Source organism: Pteronotus mesoamericanus, unplaced genomic scaffold (genome assembly GCF_021234165.1).
Source record: "Pteronotus mesoamericanus isolate MK-2021 breed Mesoamerican mustached bat unplaced genomic scaffold, CSHL_Meso_final contig_101, whole genome shotgun sequence".
Lineage (NCBI taxonomy): Eukaryota > Metazoa > Chordata > Mammalia > Chiroptera > Mormoopidae > Pteronotus > Pteronotus mesoamericanus.
Genome location: NW_026555001.1, coordinates 24,847,130 through 24,862,352, shown reverse-complemented (window position 1 = coordinate 24,862,352; position 15,223 = coordinate 24,847,130).

The following is a 15,223-nucleotide window of genomic DNA, read 5'->3' as shown; positions in this document are numbered from 1 at the left end:
AACCATGGTTTACTGGTCCTTAAGAAGAATTGGCATGTGGACAAGACATCGGCCGCATGTAAGGGATTAGAAAGCAATATGAGACGATTGCTCATGGCACAGAGCAGGAGATATTTGTTACGGTAATTGGGCCCAGTAAAATTCTGGTCCGTGTGCATATTGTCCATCGCTCTTCACACACCTTTTGAAGTACATGAAGGATATCTTCCAATGGCAAAAAATATTATAGTTATTAAACACATTATTCTCTCATTTCATCAGGCCAACCCTATGAGTTTGACTTTAATCCACTGGATGGAAGTTCTTTGAATTCCACACACAAATACAGAAGCACAGTTATTAGCTTAGCTGAGACATCTGTTTCCAACTTCCTGAAAGGAAAGGCGAGCTGGCCAATATATATAGATATTTGAAACAGGGTTTGCACTGCGCACATGGATACAATATGCATTTGTAAAAAATTTTCCAAGGGGTCTAATGTCCTGTTTGGTCAGCAGAAATAGGATGATGGAAGCATGGGGTAGAGGAAAATGAGTAAGTATTGCAGCCTCCTCCTAGACCGCCGCTTACTGGCCGCCACAAACCAGATTCTGGCCATTTGATCTGATGTTTGCCTGTGGGTAACACACCGCCTTGAAGGATGCCGTATCTTGGAAAGGAAAGAAGGGTCTAACTGGGCTGGAGCAATGAATTTGAAGGTTAGATTTTAGAGTTCTGAGTTCTGGTGCATTTTTTTCTTTTGTTTATTTGCTCTCTGACTTTGGAAAAGTCACTTCATCTTTCCATTGTTCTAGGTCTCAGTTCTTTCATCTGTAAAATGAAAAACATTGACAGGAAGCTGGTCCAGGTTTTTGGGCTCCAGATCTCTTTGAATAATAATATTCTTTAAGTCAATAAACTAGCAGCCAATAAGAGTAAGAATGCAACCCCAATTTCCTCAACCACATCCTAATTGTCTCCACAGATTAATCACCTGGCACTTACTAAATCCCAACACCCTCCCACTCCTGATATGAGGGATGTTGTTTATCTCAGAAATTGCTGAAAACAGCTCCATCCTTTCTGAGCCTCCTGCCTGACACTAAAGCCCAGAAGCCCGTGTGAGCTGAATATAGGGAGGAAGATAAACGGAGAATCACAACCTGCCAGTTATGCCGGGATCTGAGAGAGATGTTTTGATAGGGATTTTTAAATGCAGTACAAAGGGAAGCTATTTTCTGAGCAGGAGAAAATAAAGCAAAACAAAACACAAGGTTAGAGCATCCTAAGAATCCTTGTTGGACCTTAGCCTGGTCATATTAATCCACTGAGCAACAAGAAAGACTAAAAAGGACTCGTTTTGCACCCTGCTGTGCTTCTTCGCTGCTATCTTAACACTGTTTGAATGAGTGAGTGAGTGAATGAATGCATGCATGAATGAATGCATGAATGCAGGCACACGCTGTCTAACATCTCTGAGCTGTAGTTCGATGGTCTATGATAAAGAGAATAATGGCAACCCGTTAGTTATTACATAAGACCAGTAAATAAAAGCTCAGCACAGTGCCTATACTACATAAGTGAAAAATCATTAGTGTTCCTATGCTACAGAATTGACTTTGCAAACAATCTTTTTAAAGAAATGTGATCTAAAATCAGTCTGTTTTCTAGGCCTTTCCAGCTTCCGTTTCTTGCTGTGCCCATGTTAGCACCAGGCACTTAGTTTTGCCTGGTCTCTGCGCATCATCTTTTAAAATCCAAAATCATCTTCACCTGGAATCCTAAGACCTCGTCCATTGCACTGGCCTCACCTTGAGGTCACTCACTTAAAGGCATCAACTTTCCTCTAGGTTGGCTGCTATTGTTGGGGGACGGAAACACTTCAGATGAGAAAGTTGAAGTGAGAAAGTGACCAATAATTATTTTTGGAGGGTCATGGAGGGAAGGTGTAGGGGTGTCCAACCTGTAGCCCACGGGCTGCTTATGGCCTAGGATGGCTATGAATGCAGCCCAATGAAAAATCATAAATTTACCTAAAACCTTTTTTTGCTCATCAGTTTTCATCAGTGTTTGTGTATTTAATGTATGGCACAAGACAACTCTTCTTCCAGTGCGGCCCAGAGACGCCAAAAGATTGGACACCCCCAGTAGACAAATCTGTGGCATGACTGAGCCACCAGGATGAGCAGAGGTGGAACCTGGCTGGCCACCTCAGAGGGAGGGAGGGAGAGAGGGAGTCCCTTAGAAGACTTGGATGGCGGCAGTGCTTTGGGGGCAGGGGAAGCCAGGGCTGCCGGTGGTGATAGTCAGGCTTCACGAATCTCTTCAAAGCATGGGGCCCACAGAATACTGGGAAAACAGAGTCCTCTAAGAATCTCCCCATCTGTTTACAGACAGTTTGTTTGTTTGTTTGTTTTTTGTGGTTTTTTTTTTTTTTTTTTTTTGCCAAGAACTCAGAGTAACTTATGGCTGGTGATCCAAAGAGGAGGCTCATAAATTTCCTACAAATTTTGATGGGTGTTTGAATGAAACAGGGCACAGACAGGCTCTGTGAGGCCCCAGAGCACAGGAGGGGACTGAGGGGCTGGGAGTTATGGGGAGAGTGATTCTGGGTGAATCTAACACAGTTCCACAGAGTTGTCTGATAATGGGATGGTGGTTTTAGGAGATAGGAAGTTCAATGTAATTATTCATCAATTTAGTCAGGAAGCTTAGAGAAATCAAATATTGGCCAAAAGTCGAAAGAGATGTTCTAATTGGTTCTTGGCAACTTAGCATTTCTAATGTCTTGGCTCTTTCTAAAATGAATATATGGTGCTGTAGTGCATTATTAGGAGTCTTTTTCAGTTCTACACTCTTTTTCGGTGATGGATTTGCAATTTGAGCCACCACCGGTTCTCTCTGTTGGATGGTGCCCTTGAACTTCAGACCTGTGTGTCCAATGCTTGCTGAGCACATCCTCAAAGGTGCCCCACAGGCCCTTTCAGCCAAACGTTCAAAATGAAAATGTGACTGAGACTGAGAAATGGCTCCCACTATTCCAATCTCCTTCTGGCAGATGGGGAAGTACTTTCATTCAACCCTGGTTACAGATGTAAGACTAGTAGATATTTTTGTTTCGGTAACATGTGACATCTCCAGAGAGGAAGGTAAAGGACGTGTCTTTTCTTCCTGAGAGAAGCTGTCTAGGAAGCCTCAGCGTACAGCCAGCTTCATGAGTCCTTCTAGGAACTCTGCGAGATCCTTGATGATATCCCGTTTTCCCTGACGTGGTGTGAGTTCTATTTTCTTCAAGTGAACTGTGACAAATGTAGTGTTAAAATAATGATGCATGCAGCCTGTAGGCCTGTACCTTTTTCTGTATTCCTAAACTTGCTACATGCTACAGCCAAATGTATACACCAGCTCTCTGACCGGGATGGTGACCTTCAAGACTCCGGTCTGACCGCCTCTCCCTGAGCATACCTTTCCTTCCCACCTCCAGCATGCATGGGGCCATGCATGCTTTTCTTGTGCTACTGCCCAACGTGTGTTAGAGGTTTGTAATTACATGTATTTGCTCCCATTTCACTAGGAGGAAGTAAAGATGGAATAAAACAAATTTCAAGTGTCAAACACCATTACTGGCAGCCTCAGAGCAGGCCACATACTTTGAGAAAGAAATCCCTGCACAGAGGAGACATGGGCACAGAAAGCTGCTGTCTCCCACTGCATTGCAACCCTCTTCACAAACCTGCTCATACATCTCTCTCCTGCCACCAGCAGAAACGAGACCCAACCGTAAGATGTTCAATCCTGTCTTCTGAGCATCTAGCCCAAAATCTGCCAAATTGTACGTGCTCTTGAAAGAAAGAATAGACAAGTCCTCCCAGACCCCACATGCATTCATCAACCAAAGGACTCTTGAGTTTATGAGACTTGAGTTTAAAAAAAGCAATACAACATGAGCACATTTATGGTGGGCGGGCTCTGGAATGGCTCCCCGTGATGGCCACCCCCTACTGTTCACACTCACGTGCACTCACCTCCCCTTGAACGTGGGCTGAGCACGCTAGCTTGCTGAGAGTGGAGAGCGTAAGGCAAAGTGGTGGCGCAAGGCACCGTGGTCAAGTGAGAAAAGATCGTGAGGTCCCACCCTGGCTCTTCGCACATGACAACTCTGAAGGAGAGGGGCACCTGGCCAGGTACTGTGGTCATGGTTGCCCACCAGCCAGCCCGGAGCTGAGGCCCGCCAGCTCAGAGCCCTAAAGACGCTGAATCCTGACACCCGCTGAGGGGGCTCAGAAGCAGATCCTGCCCCTGATGAGCCTTGAAATGACCATGACCCTTGAGTGCAGCCTTGTGAGCAGGTCACGAAACAGAGGACCGGCTGAGTCCCGCCCAGACCCCTGACCTGTAGAACCTACGAGAAAATAAATGAGTATTGTTTTAAGCCACTAATTTTGAAGACTTTTTTTTTTTTTAGCAATAGAGAACTAATATACCACTCATGTATTTTGCTTGTAATTAGGAATAATAAAAAGAATACATAAGGAAAAACTGCTACCATGATAGACTTTGGTATTGCTCTGATATGCTCATCACTTGAGCATGTTTGTGAGAATGTGTACAACAGCAACAAGCCGCCCTGGAAAGAATTGATTGTTTCAGGGAGGGTAAAAAAGGGCTTGTTGCAAATTCAAGCTCTGCTAGAAATGATCTGTTTGAGTTTTGAAAAATTTCCGAATTGGTTTACATGGATGTTCTGTCTCAAGGCTCTAAGGATCGGTGGGAGGGAGAGTATGACTATCACTCCTGAGTGACAGATTTCTATTTATAAAGCGTCTGAGCTTGAGCGAATATCAGTGTGATAACCTAAGGTCATAGAATGCCTCACAGAATGTGTGCGTTCTGTGAAACGAGGGTAACATAAACTGAAAACACCTCCCTACATAAGCACGCAATATAGTTTGTCGTCTGTGTCCTCTTACCTGGCGCTGTTCCCCTCCATGTGGTCAGAGCTACCATTTATTTCTCCGACTCTTAAAAACAGGAACTGCCTTCCCACCAGGAGAATCCCCCTAAAGTCATAGTGTTTCTATACTATTTAAAGTGGAAAGACCCAGTGCCCCAAAGCAAGCAGAGAAATTAGCTTTTACAGGAAATGACATTTAGAATATGAGATTTGATCCAGCAGAATACAATTATCTCTTTGGACAGTGACCAATAAAACTCAATTCCAGCATGATAATATTTTTATTTGCAGTCTATTTTAGAGCTGCCATTAATCACTTGTTCAGACAACAGCAAGACCTCCAGAAAAATGAAGATGCAATTACGTAAGTATGGCCTCCTGAAAATTACCAAGAGAATCACATTTTACAATAGATCTACATCACTGAAAATGAACTTCATTTTCCAGCGCCTGGATTATTTAAAAAAAATCTGTGTTTATAAATGTATTCATTGAAACAGAAGGTGTTTGACTAGCTAAGATTTTGAAAAAAGGTGAAGTGACACATGTAAAAAAGTGGATTAAGATGTTAAAGAGTCTGCGTGGCAACAACGCACACGTTTGCATAGAATTAAGATGACGATGTTGTGATTAAGAAGCCTAGGAAATGAAAAATCAGATGGATGGCTGGACACTGGATTAAAAACTCAGTTAAGATAAATAAATACAACCCACTCTAATTTGTCAATGATATGAATAAAAAGGGAAATATCGTTGATCTCAGTAGAAATAACATGCCAATATAAATTATAGACTGTCTAATAAGATAAAATGAGGAAATCTGATATTGAATGCTGCAGTAATTCCCTGATGCTCAGCTAACGTTTCTTCCTTCCTTTGTTAATTTAGACATAAATATTCTTAATGCTTCATCTGGCCTCCGAAGTCTGCGATGGGTACCCCTGCTATGCGCACCCTTATTTCCACCCCCTTAGAATTTATCACACTAACAGTTTAGTGAAGAGAGAGAAACAGGTAGACCCAGGCATGAACATATTGCCACAGGGTTATGGGAAATGGAGAGATTAGTTTACCTTTAGAGGTGATAACATTGCCTAGAATTTAATCAACCATGTAACATGTGCCAGGAAGGCTGGGAAATGTGGTTTAGTAACTCAATAGCCAAGGAGGAAGAGAAATTTTTCACCAATGATCAGATTCATCTTTTTTCTTCTACCAGAAACAAATTCAATCTCCTCCTAAGATAATCTAAAGCCATATCCAGTCCCTGCACCCAGATGGTCCGGGATTTCTCGGGGAGCACCCATCTACCCATCAGATCTGGGTGCAGCTCCTTGTTGTCTAGAGACCTAGCACCTAAAGAAGGCAAAACTCCCTGTATCCACTTCAACACCCCCCCCCCACCTCCTCAACACACACACACCCTGGTGGAGAAGAGGCAGGGCACAAACATCATATGGGTCCCCTTATTGGAAAGGGTAAGGGCGAGAGAGGCCTGATTCTCAGCAACTGTGATTCTCGCCGAATAAAGGGTCCTCTGTCCTCACAGAACAGGAAGTTCCTATTTTTCAAAATCAAAAATCAGGTGTGGCTGCTGGCTCTCCTGGGAGATTCTTCCTAGTTTGTTCTCCTCCCTGCTCATGGCTGAAGTGTGTAGAGCGGGGAGTGCTCTCCTTCCAGGTTTGTCGGCTCTCAGAGCCTCTTCCCTGCCTGTGCAGGTTTGAAGCCCAGGGTTTATTTAAAGCTTGGACGGCTAAGGGCTTTTCCAGTCTCCAGCTGTGAATTCTTTGAAACTTCATTTATGTCAGAAACTGTGTAGACTTCTGATCAATTTTTTTTTTCCTAAGTAGTTCCATGACCCTATATCCCTATAACCACAGTCAAAGCCCTCTCTTGGATATAACTATTTTGTGCGTACATGTGTGTTTTTGACTTCTTTTTGTTCTTCTTCTCAACTTGACAGTGATTGCCTTGAGCCACGTGAACTGGCTCTTGGGGAGGCCGCCCCATTCCTGAAGCGTGGCCTCGGCTTTTAGCCATTTAGTTCAGCTGAGGATACTCACTGGGCTCTAGTCACAGAAAGTCTCTTTCAAGCTTACGCATTACTGTTTGGGATCTGGCCCCAGGTTGCTTTTCCAACATTGTAGACCACATATCTTTGAATTTTCTCAATTGCCATGAACATCCGTTTGAAAATGAGTCTATTTTTGCCTGAACTCCTCTCTTTCCTGTAACACTGTGCTGACTCAGTTCAATAAAATCTGCTATCCAGTTATTCTGACTTTTTCCATCTACTTCCTCTAGAGCTGCAGGCACCAAGGCTGCCTTCTACAAGTGAAGGCAGTATTTACCAAATATTTTGCCACAGAAAAGCAACGTCCTTTACTCTCTGGCCTGAATTCTCTCTCTCCTTGCCACCCCAAACCAACCACTAATACGGCACCAAGATCTTGATTTCTATCAGAGTTAGGGATAGCAGACGCTTTTGACACAAATAAACCCCTCATTTCAGTAGCTCAACATCATAAGTGCTAATTTTTCAATCATCCCGAGCCCAAAAGGTATTCAGTGGTAGCTTTCCAATGATAGTTCAGGGACCTGATTAGTTTTTCTACCAGCCTCTAGGATGCTAGAGCTCTGTGCACCAACAGACAAAGGAAGGCAATAGGGAACTGCTTGTAGAAAGCCTTCCAGTGCAGGCCTAGAGATGGTATTTGCCACATTCGTCTACATTTTCATGGGAAAGAAGTCACACATGGCCATTGGTAAGTGTAAGGAGGGACGGGGAGCACTGTCCGCGATGGGTTCAGGGATAAGAGATGTTTGTGAATGCCTAGGCAAATGCTACCATGTCTATAAAAATATACATAAAATGCTTAGTGTATCAAAGGAAAATAGATCTTTCTGGGACACCCATTAGTCTGACAGCTGATCTTTCTCCCGTGTGCCTGTCAAACTCTCCTGGGACCCGCTGAGCTGACTTAGCCGGTGGCTTTGGGGCCCGGCCTGAGCCTGGTGCTGGGGAAGCTCGTGGAAAGTCTGCAGAGGGTGGGGCCAAGGGCGCTCGAAGACCGGTCTCAAGGCCCCCAAAGAAATTGAAACCATGTTGACCATCCTCTCAAGGGCAGTCCGCAGTGGCTGGGAGGAGACAGAAAAACCAATTTAAAAAGTCAGAGAGATTCTGAAAGATAGTAGAGACCCAACCACAGGGGTGAGGGGCAGAAGGCTGAGCCACAGCGTGCAGCTGAGGTGCGGGCGCCGGGCGGAGGCTGGCTTCCCGGGGGTTCTCAGGTTCCCGGCGGGTGTCGGCGAGGAGCGTCCCCGAGCTCCGGGCTGACAGGCAAAACACCTACTGAAAGTCACACAGTTTGTGTTCTTCTTTCTAAATGTGTGACACAGACTCCAAATCTACAAGGGGGAAAATGTTCTCAAGTACTACTATTGCTTTTGCTGTCAAATTTTCCTGGCTTTGCAGAGGTTAAAAGGATGATTCCAGAGCAGCTTCCAAGCATGGAAAAAAGAGGTAATCAAATTGGCCCACCGCCCAGGGAAACTCTGAGGTCTCGCTGCGCACCAGTGCCAGCGGAAAGAAGCATTGGAAATGTACACTGGGGGAGAAATTCCAGCGACTCTCTGCGACTGGGAACTGTCTCTGGGAAGCTGCTTTGACTGAAGGGTTTCTACCCGGCTCAGACAGGCCGCTGTCCTTGTCTCCTCCAAGTCACAGAGAAAATGGGGCACCGTCCCTCACATGGTATCTCCAGCCTAAGCTTCCCAGCCAACCAGATAAAATTTAAGAAACGCGGTAGGAGCAACCCTCCGTGCATGGCGGCGAGGGTTCAGGATGAAGCGGGGAAAGTGCGCTGTGATGGGAATCAAGGACCTTGACTGGCCTCAGGCCAGCCAGTGTGGTCAGCGGCCAGCCGCTTGACCTCACTGAGCTTTAGTTCTATTTCCAAGACGTCTGCAAGGCGTTCCTCAAGAGCCGGAATAGCATTACCCTCCCCGTGTGTCCTCAGGCACAGCGAATGTACTCAATAAATAATTGTTGATGGAATAAACAGTAAAACAAGTGACTACCTAGAGCACAGATTTGTTGATGATCGATTACAATAAAAATACTTACAGAACTTTTTATAAAATCATATGCATGTTTTGACTTTGAGTTAATAGCTGATTCAACTTGTTCCCCTAAAAGGCAGATTCCACAAGCAATAGTTATTTCCTCAGTTGTGTATTCTTCCCTAGGACTTTTCTTTCCATAGGATTTCTTATTTCTCACCCACAAGCTCTGGCTGTGTCCAGGGCCCAGGGCCAGGTACTCTGAGAAGTTTCCCTTCGTAGGATTTGGAGCTTCTGGCTGGCGAGTAGAGCAATGCGCCCACTCCTGGCTGATGAAAGCCCTTCTCCGACATGTGTCCCTGTCCTCTGTGCTGGGCTCCCCAGCTTTGACACAGTCAGTGACGAGGGGGGAAAAAGGCTGACAGTTTCCTTTTGCTTTCGCGGTCAATCACACATCCAGTTTTCAACCACCTTCCCCTGGCGAGTTCTCTAGCTTACATAAAACAGAGGCGCACCTCTCCGTGATTGGTGAGGTAGCCATGGACTCATGAATAACAGCATCCATGAAATGGTAAGCAAATAAATGCCTGTAATAATTGAGACAGAGTACGTTTGTCACGCCGGGGGGATTAGAGGCCTGGAGTTGTTGGGAAATGCTTCCCAGATGCCGAGCCCTGACACTGGGCTTGCAGGACACTTTGTATCGAAAAGAATGAGACCTGAAAACAATTGAGGGGTGGAGGGTGGGTTGGGCAAAGGAAAAAGCATAAATTGATGTCTGATGCACACAGGATGTGCTCGGTGACCAGGGGGCGATTGTGTAAGGAGGAGAGTCAGAGATGAGAAAAGGCAGGTCAAGTGGGATCAGAATGTGGTGTTGCTTTTTCTGTTGGTGATAGAAAGTCAGTGATTGATGGCTTTTAAGTGGAGGAATGACATGATCAGATTAGTGTTTTGTTTTTTCTTTTTAAAAAAACAACTTATTCTGCTAACAGTGTTAGTAAAATGATGACAAGGGCAAAGACTAGAAAGAGGAAATGAATTCAGTCATGGCGTGTTACCCACCTAAGCTCCGGAGCGCATTCTTGAACCAAAACATCCTCAGGGTCAAAATGGTCAGGTCAAGGAACATGGTCAAAACATCCTGCTCATATTATACAACAGCTGCTTGGGAATCCAAATGATGACTCAGTCGTTACTGGAAGGAGTCTCCCTGGTGCTGTTTAGAACATTCTTTGCACACAGTCTGTTTAAGGAGTGAAAAGGGCATAATACTTGGAACAATGATGACTGTCTGTGAAGTCCAAAAAGGTGACTGCCAAGGTCTGGGGAAAAGGTCTTCTAACTCCCGACAGAGCTACCTGGATCCAGCAATTGTTGGCCAGAGCCATCTGGTCCCCAGTAGGCGCATGGGCAGGTGCTTTCGGTGATGAAGGGAATCTATGTGTGCGCTGTAATCCTTTGATGGGTATATAAACACAGCTCGCGCCAGCCTCTTCCCTTTCCATGTCTCAGATTTAGCTTCAGGTATCTTTTGAATGAATAAACTGGGTCAAGTGAAGGGTCTATTGCTGCAATCTGTTAAAGAAAAGCAAATCCCACTGCCAAGATCAGAAGAAAATTCGCCCGGGGAAGGAGCCAATGTCACTGTCTTTGCTTGGAGAAATGTGGCCAATAATTATATCCGAACTGTGAAATAGGACGTTTTTCCTTCCTCCAGCTGGCAGAGGGATTTGGACCACATCTGTTAAATATTTATCAGTAGCAGATACTAGTTTTTCTTGGTTTTACTTTCATGCACTGATCATCAGGATTTTTATCTCATTAAGCTGGAAAATTGCTGGTGGGACGTGATTTCTCTTATGAAGACCGGTGTGAGCTGTAGACGAAGGTTAAAGAGAAGGACCTCTGAGCAGCTGAAATTGTGCACTTAGTGAGATCAGCCCTCGATTGCTACATTAACATTTTAATCTTTTCCTGAGGCTATTGGGGTCTGAAATGGACATTTGGAGTTTCAGTTAGCTGCTAAGATTTTGAGAAGGTGAGTTCAATGTAAAACTTTACCTCAAATAATTAATGCTTCACGATATAGGATAACAGTATTTAAAACTCTTTAGATACATTATTTCTGATGAGAGGAATTTGGCAGTGAGCCAAACTCAATGAGTTCAGCATCATGCCTGATTTTTTTCTTAAAACTTTAAATATGAAGTTTTTGCATTTATATTGATAAAGATATGGCTCTAAAATTGATTATTTGAAACTGCCCTATTTATCTAACTGATGACTCTTCAAAAACTCCACCTACTTGATTTCTGGCAAGAACATAACATGCAAAAGGAACAACAATATTTTTCCAATCTGTCTAAATGACTCAGCGCATTCACTTTCCTTTCTGCCAACCTTTGCCTCAACTGGAAACATTTTCTAACATGGATATGCTGAGAGGTAATGGCAAAGGAAAGACCAGTGTGCCAGGAGATAAAAGAGATACATTCTTGTTGCAGATCTGTGAAAACCCAGCCATTTATCTATCCTTCCTGAGCCCCGTAGTTTCCTCTGTAAAATGGGCGATCTCAGCTGCCTGCAAGCTGCACAGGGCTGTCAGGAGGAGAAGATACTAACGGTAGCAATGACGACAATCCTGAGAACTCGAAAAACATTGGAGGGGCATTCTTTCCAGTATGGGCACTGTCATACACTCTGCAGCCAGTTACCGTTAAAGCTCCTACGAAACCTCTGAAGGAGGTGGAAAAAGAGCTTGATCAGGCTCCCATATAGAGAAAGTAGCTCCCAACTCCAGAACATTGATGCATTCAACAAACATACCAGGTGAGGGTCTTTATAAACTGTACAGTGAACATTATACTTATACAGTTATAGACAGTCTTACACTTATATTTATGCTATGTTATAGATCTGCTTCACATCAGTGCAACTAGTCAATTAGGCGCTGAGTGTCTATGTAATCCAGGGCATTCACAGAAGTAAAAACACACATCCAGGATGGGACTGGGGCTCAGGGAGGTAGCAGTCAAGTTTGGGTTCCCACTCAGCAAAGCACAACACTTTAAGAAACATTGGGGATCTCAGATTGATCCTGTTTGTGGGCATAAACACGAAGGCATACACAGGAGGTTGAATTACGGGACCTCTAGTCACGGTGTACGTTAGAGAACTCTCCTTCTTTGTAGAATTAGCAATAATGATTCTTATTTTGCTGGATTGTTATGAAGGCCAGCACTTAAGAAAATGAATGTATATAGCAAGGGTGAATATTTGCATCACATATATGCGGAAACAGACTCAGAGATGTTGCTCAGGGTCACAGGATAAGGGGCGGGGCTAGGATTCTGCAGCAGCGCCGCCCCCTACCCCCACCCCCTCCGCGGTCAGGTCCGTTTCTCGCACTTGCGCGCTGCTGCCTTCTGCAAGAGTTTGAGTCAGTCAGTCCCCACAATGCTGGGTACCTCTGCCTCCCTGCCACATTTGTCGACCACCCTAGCCATCCCCTTCCTTAACTTCAAAACACACTTGCCAATGTCAAGGAGCTCACATCCTATGTTTTCTTTTACAAGTTTTATGGTTTCATGTCTTACATGCAAGTCTTCAGTTCATTTTAAATGGCTTTTTGTGTATGATCTAGTATAGGGTCCATTTTTACTCTTTGGCATGTGGCCATCCAATATTTCCATCACCACTTATTAAAGAGACTATCCTTTCCCCACTGTATATTCTTGGTTCCTGTGTCAAAAATTAACTCACTATATATGCATGGGTTTATTTATGGGCTCTCTGCTCTGTTCCATGGACTATGTGTCTGTTTTTGTGCCAGTGCCATATTGTTTTGATTACTATAGCTTTGTAATATAGTTTGAAACCAGGAGGTGTGATGGCTCCTGCTTTGCTCTTCTTTCTCAAGGGATCCTTTGTGATTTCACACTCTAATTTTAGGATTGCTTTTCTATTTCTGTGACAAATGCTATTGGGATTTTGATAAGGATTGTATTGAACCTGTAGATCACTTTCGATGGTATGGACATTTTAACAATATTAATTCTTACAATGCATAAACATGAAATATCTTTCTATTTATTTACTTATGTCATTTCCAACTTCTTTCATCAATGTTATTCATCTCCTTGGTTAAGTAACTTTATGAAATTTTAAATAAGACTGTTTTCTTAATTTCTTTCTGATAGTTCATTCTAACTATATAGAAATGCCACTGATTTTTGTGTATTGATTTGTGTCCTCCAACTTTACTGAACTTTTTGATTAGTTCCAACATATTTTGGGGGAGGCTTTAGGATTTTCTATATGTACTATCACGCCATCAAAAAATAGAGGTAATTTTAGTTCTTTCTTTCTAGTTTGGATATCTTTTATTTCTTTTTCTTGCCTAATTGCCCTGGCTAGTGCTTCCAGTAATATGATGGCTACAAGTGGCAAGAGTGGGCGTCCTGGTCTCGGTCCTGATCACAGAAGAAACCTTGTAGTTTCCACCATGGAGTAAGATGTCACTGTGGGGTGATGCTGATCGCCTCTTATTGTTACCTTTTTTCAATGAACAGCGGTTGAACTACAGATAGTCAGACGTTCTGATTACAAACATAAATTAAGCTAATGTATGTGCGAAGTATAGAGGTGTCATAGAACATGGAGGTACTAATTATACTGAGGTAGAAGGTACTTCCGAGGAAGCCGCTCCAGAATGAATGGCATCTCAGCTGCGTTCTGAGGGAGGAACGGGAGTGGAGAGGAACAAGAGCAGAGATGAGGACGTCCCCCGCAGAGCAATTCAGTTCAGTCCGACACACACTTCGTTTGTTACTCTGTGGCCGGCGCGGATCTCTGCTAGCTTTATAAGAGTGAGGCCAAGCTGGTCACAAAGGTGTCAATCAAATAACAACAACCGGAATTTCACTGGGAAGAAGAGGACTGAAAAAATTTTTAAACACTTTGATCACTATTTCTTACATGTAAAATAGAAGCAATAATAATGATGATAACAATATCTAATTCACCGGATTTTGGGGGAAGGTCAGGAAGACAAAATGTGGAAAAAAGATAATATATTTTAAAACTATCTATTTATAAATACCAGTTCTTCATAGTCAGTGGAGAATGACTTTCATTATCATAGGATATAATTTCCTTTACATGCCTATTTATTATATATACTCTTAAAAATGGAAGGCAAAGAAGTCATAAGACATGTGGCACATTCTGAGGGGAACCAGCAGCAAAATGAGAGTATGAATCTAGTGTAAGGAAGGAAGACGACCTCTCCTTAGCAGACATGGGGATCTCATCTGGGTAGTAATTAATTATCAGCGCCTCAACATTTTCATATGTTGTGATTAACTTAGCTTGGGTGATCAATCTTTGTTGTCAGACAGGTGGAATTTCCAGTCTGAGATGGAAATTATTTCTATATTAATCAATCTTTAGCGGTTCTCAGATGACAGTTTTGCCCTGTTCCCTGGAGCTTGGTTGGTAACCTGGATGGTTTATGTACTTTCCACGGGAGCAAAAGGAAAACCATGAATTCCTTCATAAATGTCGAACCTGGTGCTGAGACTGAAGCGGTCTCCCTGCCTTGGCTTTTGCCGAAAAAGAAAAAGGGATGCAATTATCTCTGTCTTCCTCTGCTAGCCCCCTCCTCCTTGGCTCACGCCCTCCCAAACACCGGCTTCCTTTCCTTTTCCAGCACACCAGGAAGCTGCTCGCTCGGAGGGTTTGCTCGTGCTCTTCCTTTTCCCTGCAATGCCTGGTGCAAAGATACTTGACATCTCAGAGGTCTTGCCAGGCTCTGCAGAATAGAAAGCCCACCCCTTTCAAGTGCTTCCTGTATTCCTTCCCTCCTTTGTTTCTTCTCCATAGCACTTATTACTCTCTGGCATGCTATCTTATTTTATTTGCTTCTTGTTTGTTGCCTGTCTCCTCCCATCAGCGCAGAAGTAGTGAAGGCAGAGGGTTCTGTCTTTCTGATCCCTGCCATGTCCCCAGACTAGAGCGATGCTTGCCACATAGAAAGACTAGACACCCAGCTTGCCAGCAAGTAGGTGAATCTTCACATTTACTTGCTTTATCACGTTACTTAATATATTTCACTGTTGTAAAAATTAAACACTTTCGTGACACTTTTGATACTCAGGGTGTCCATATCTTGCTAAGGGACACAAACCCTTCCATGTAAGTTCCAAGAGGTTATTATTCAAATTT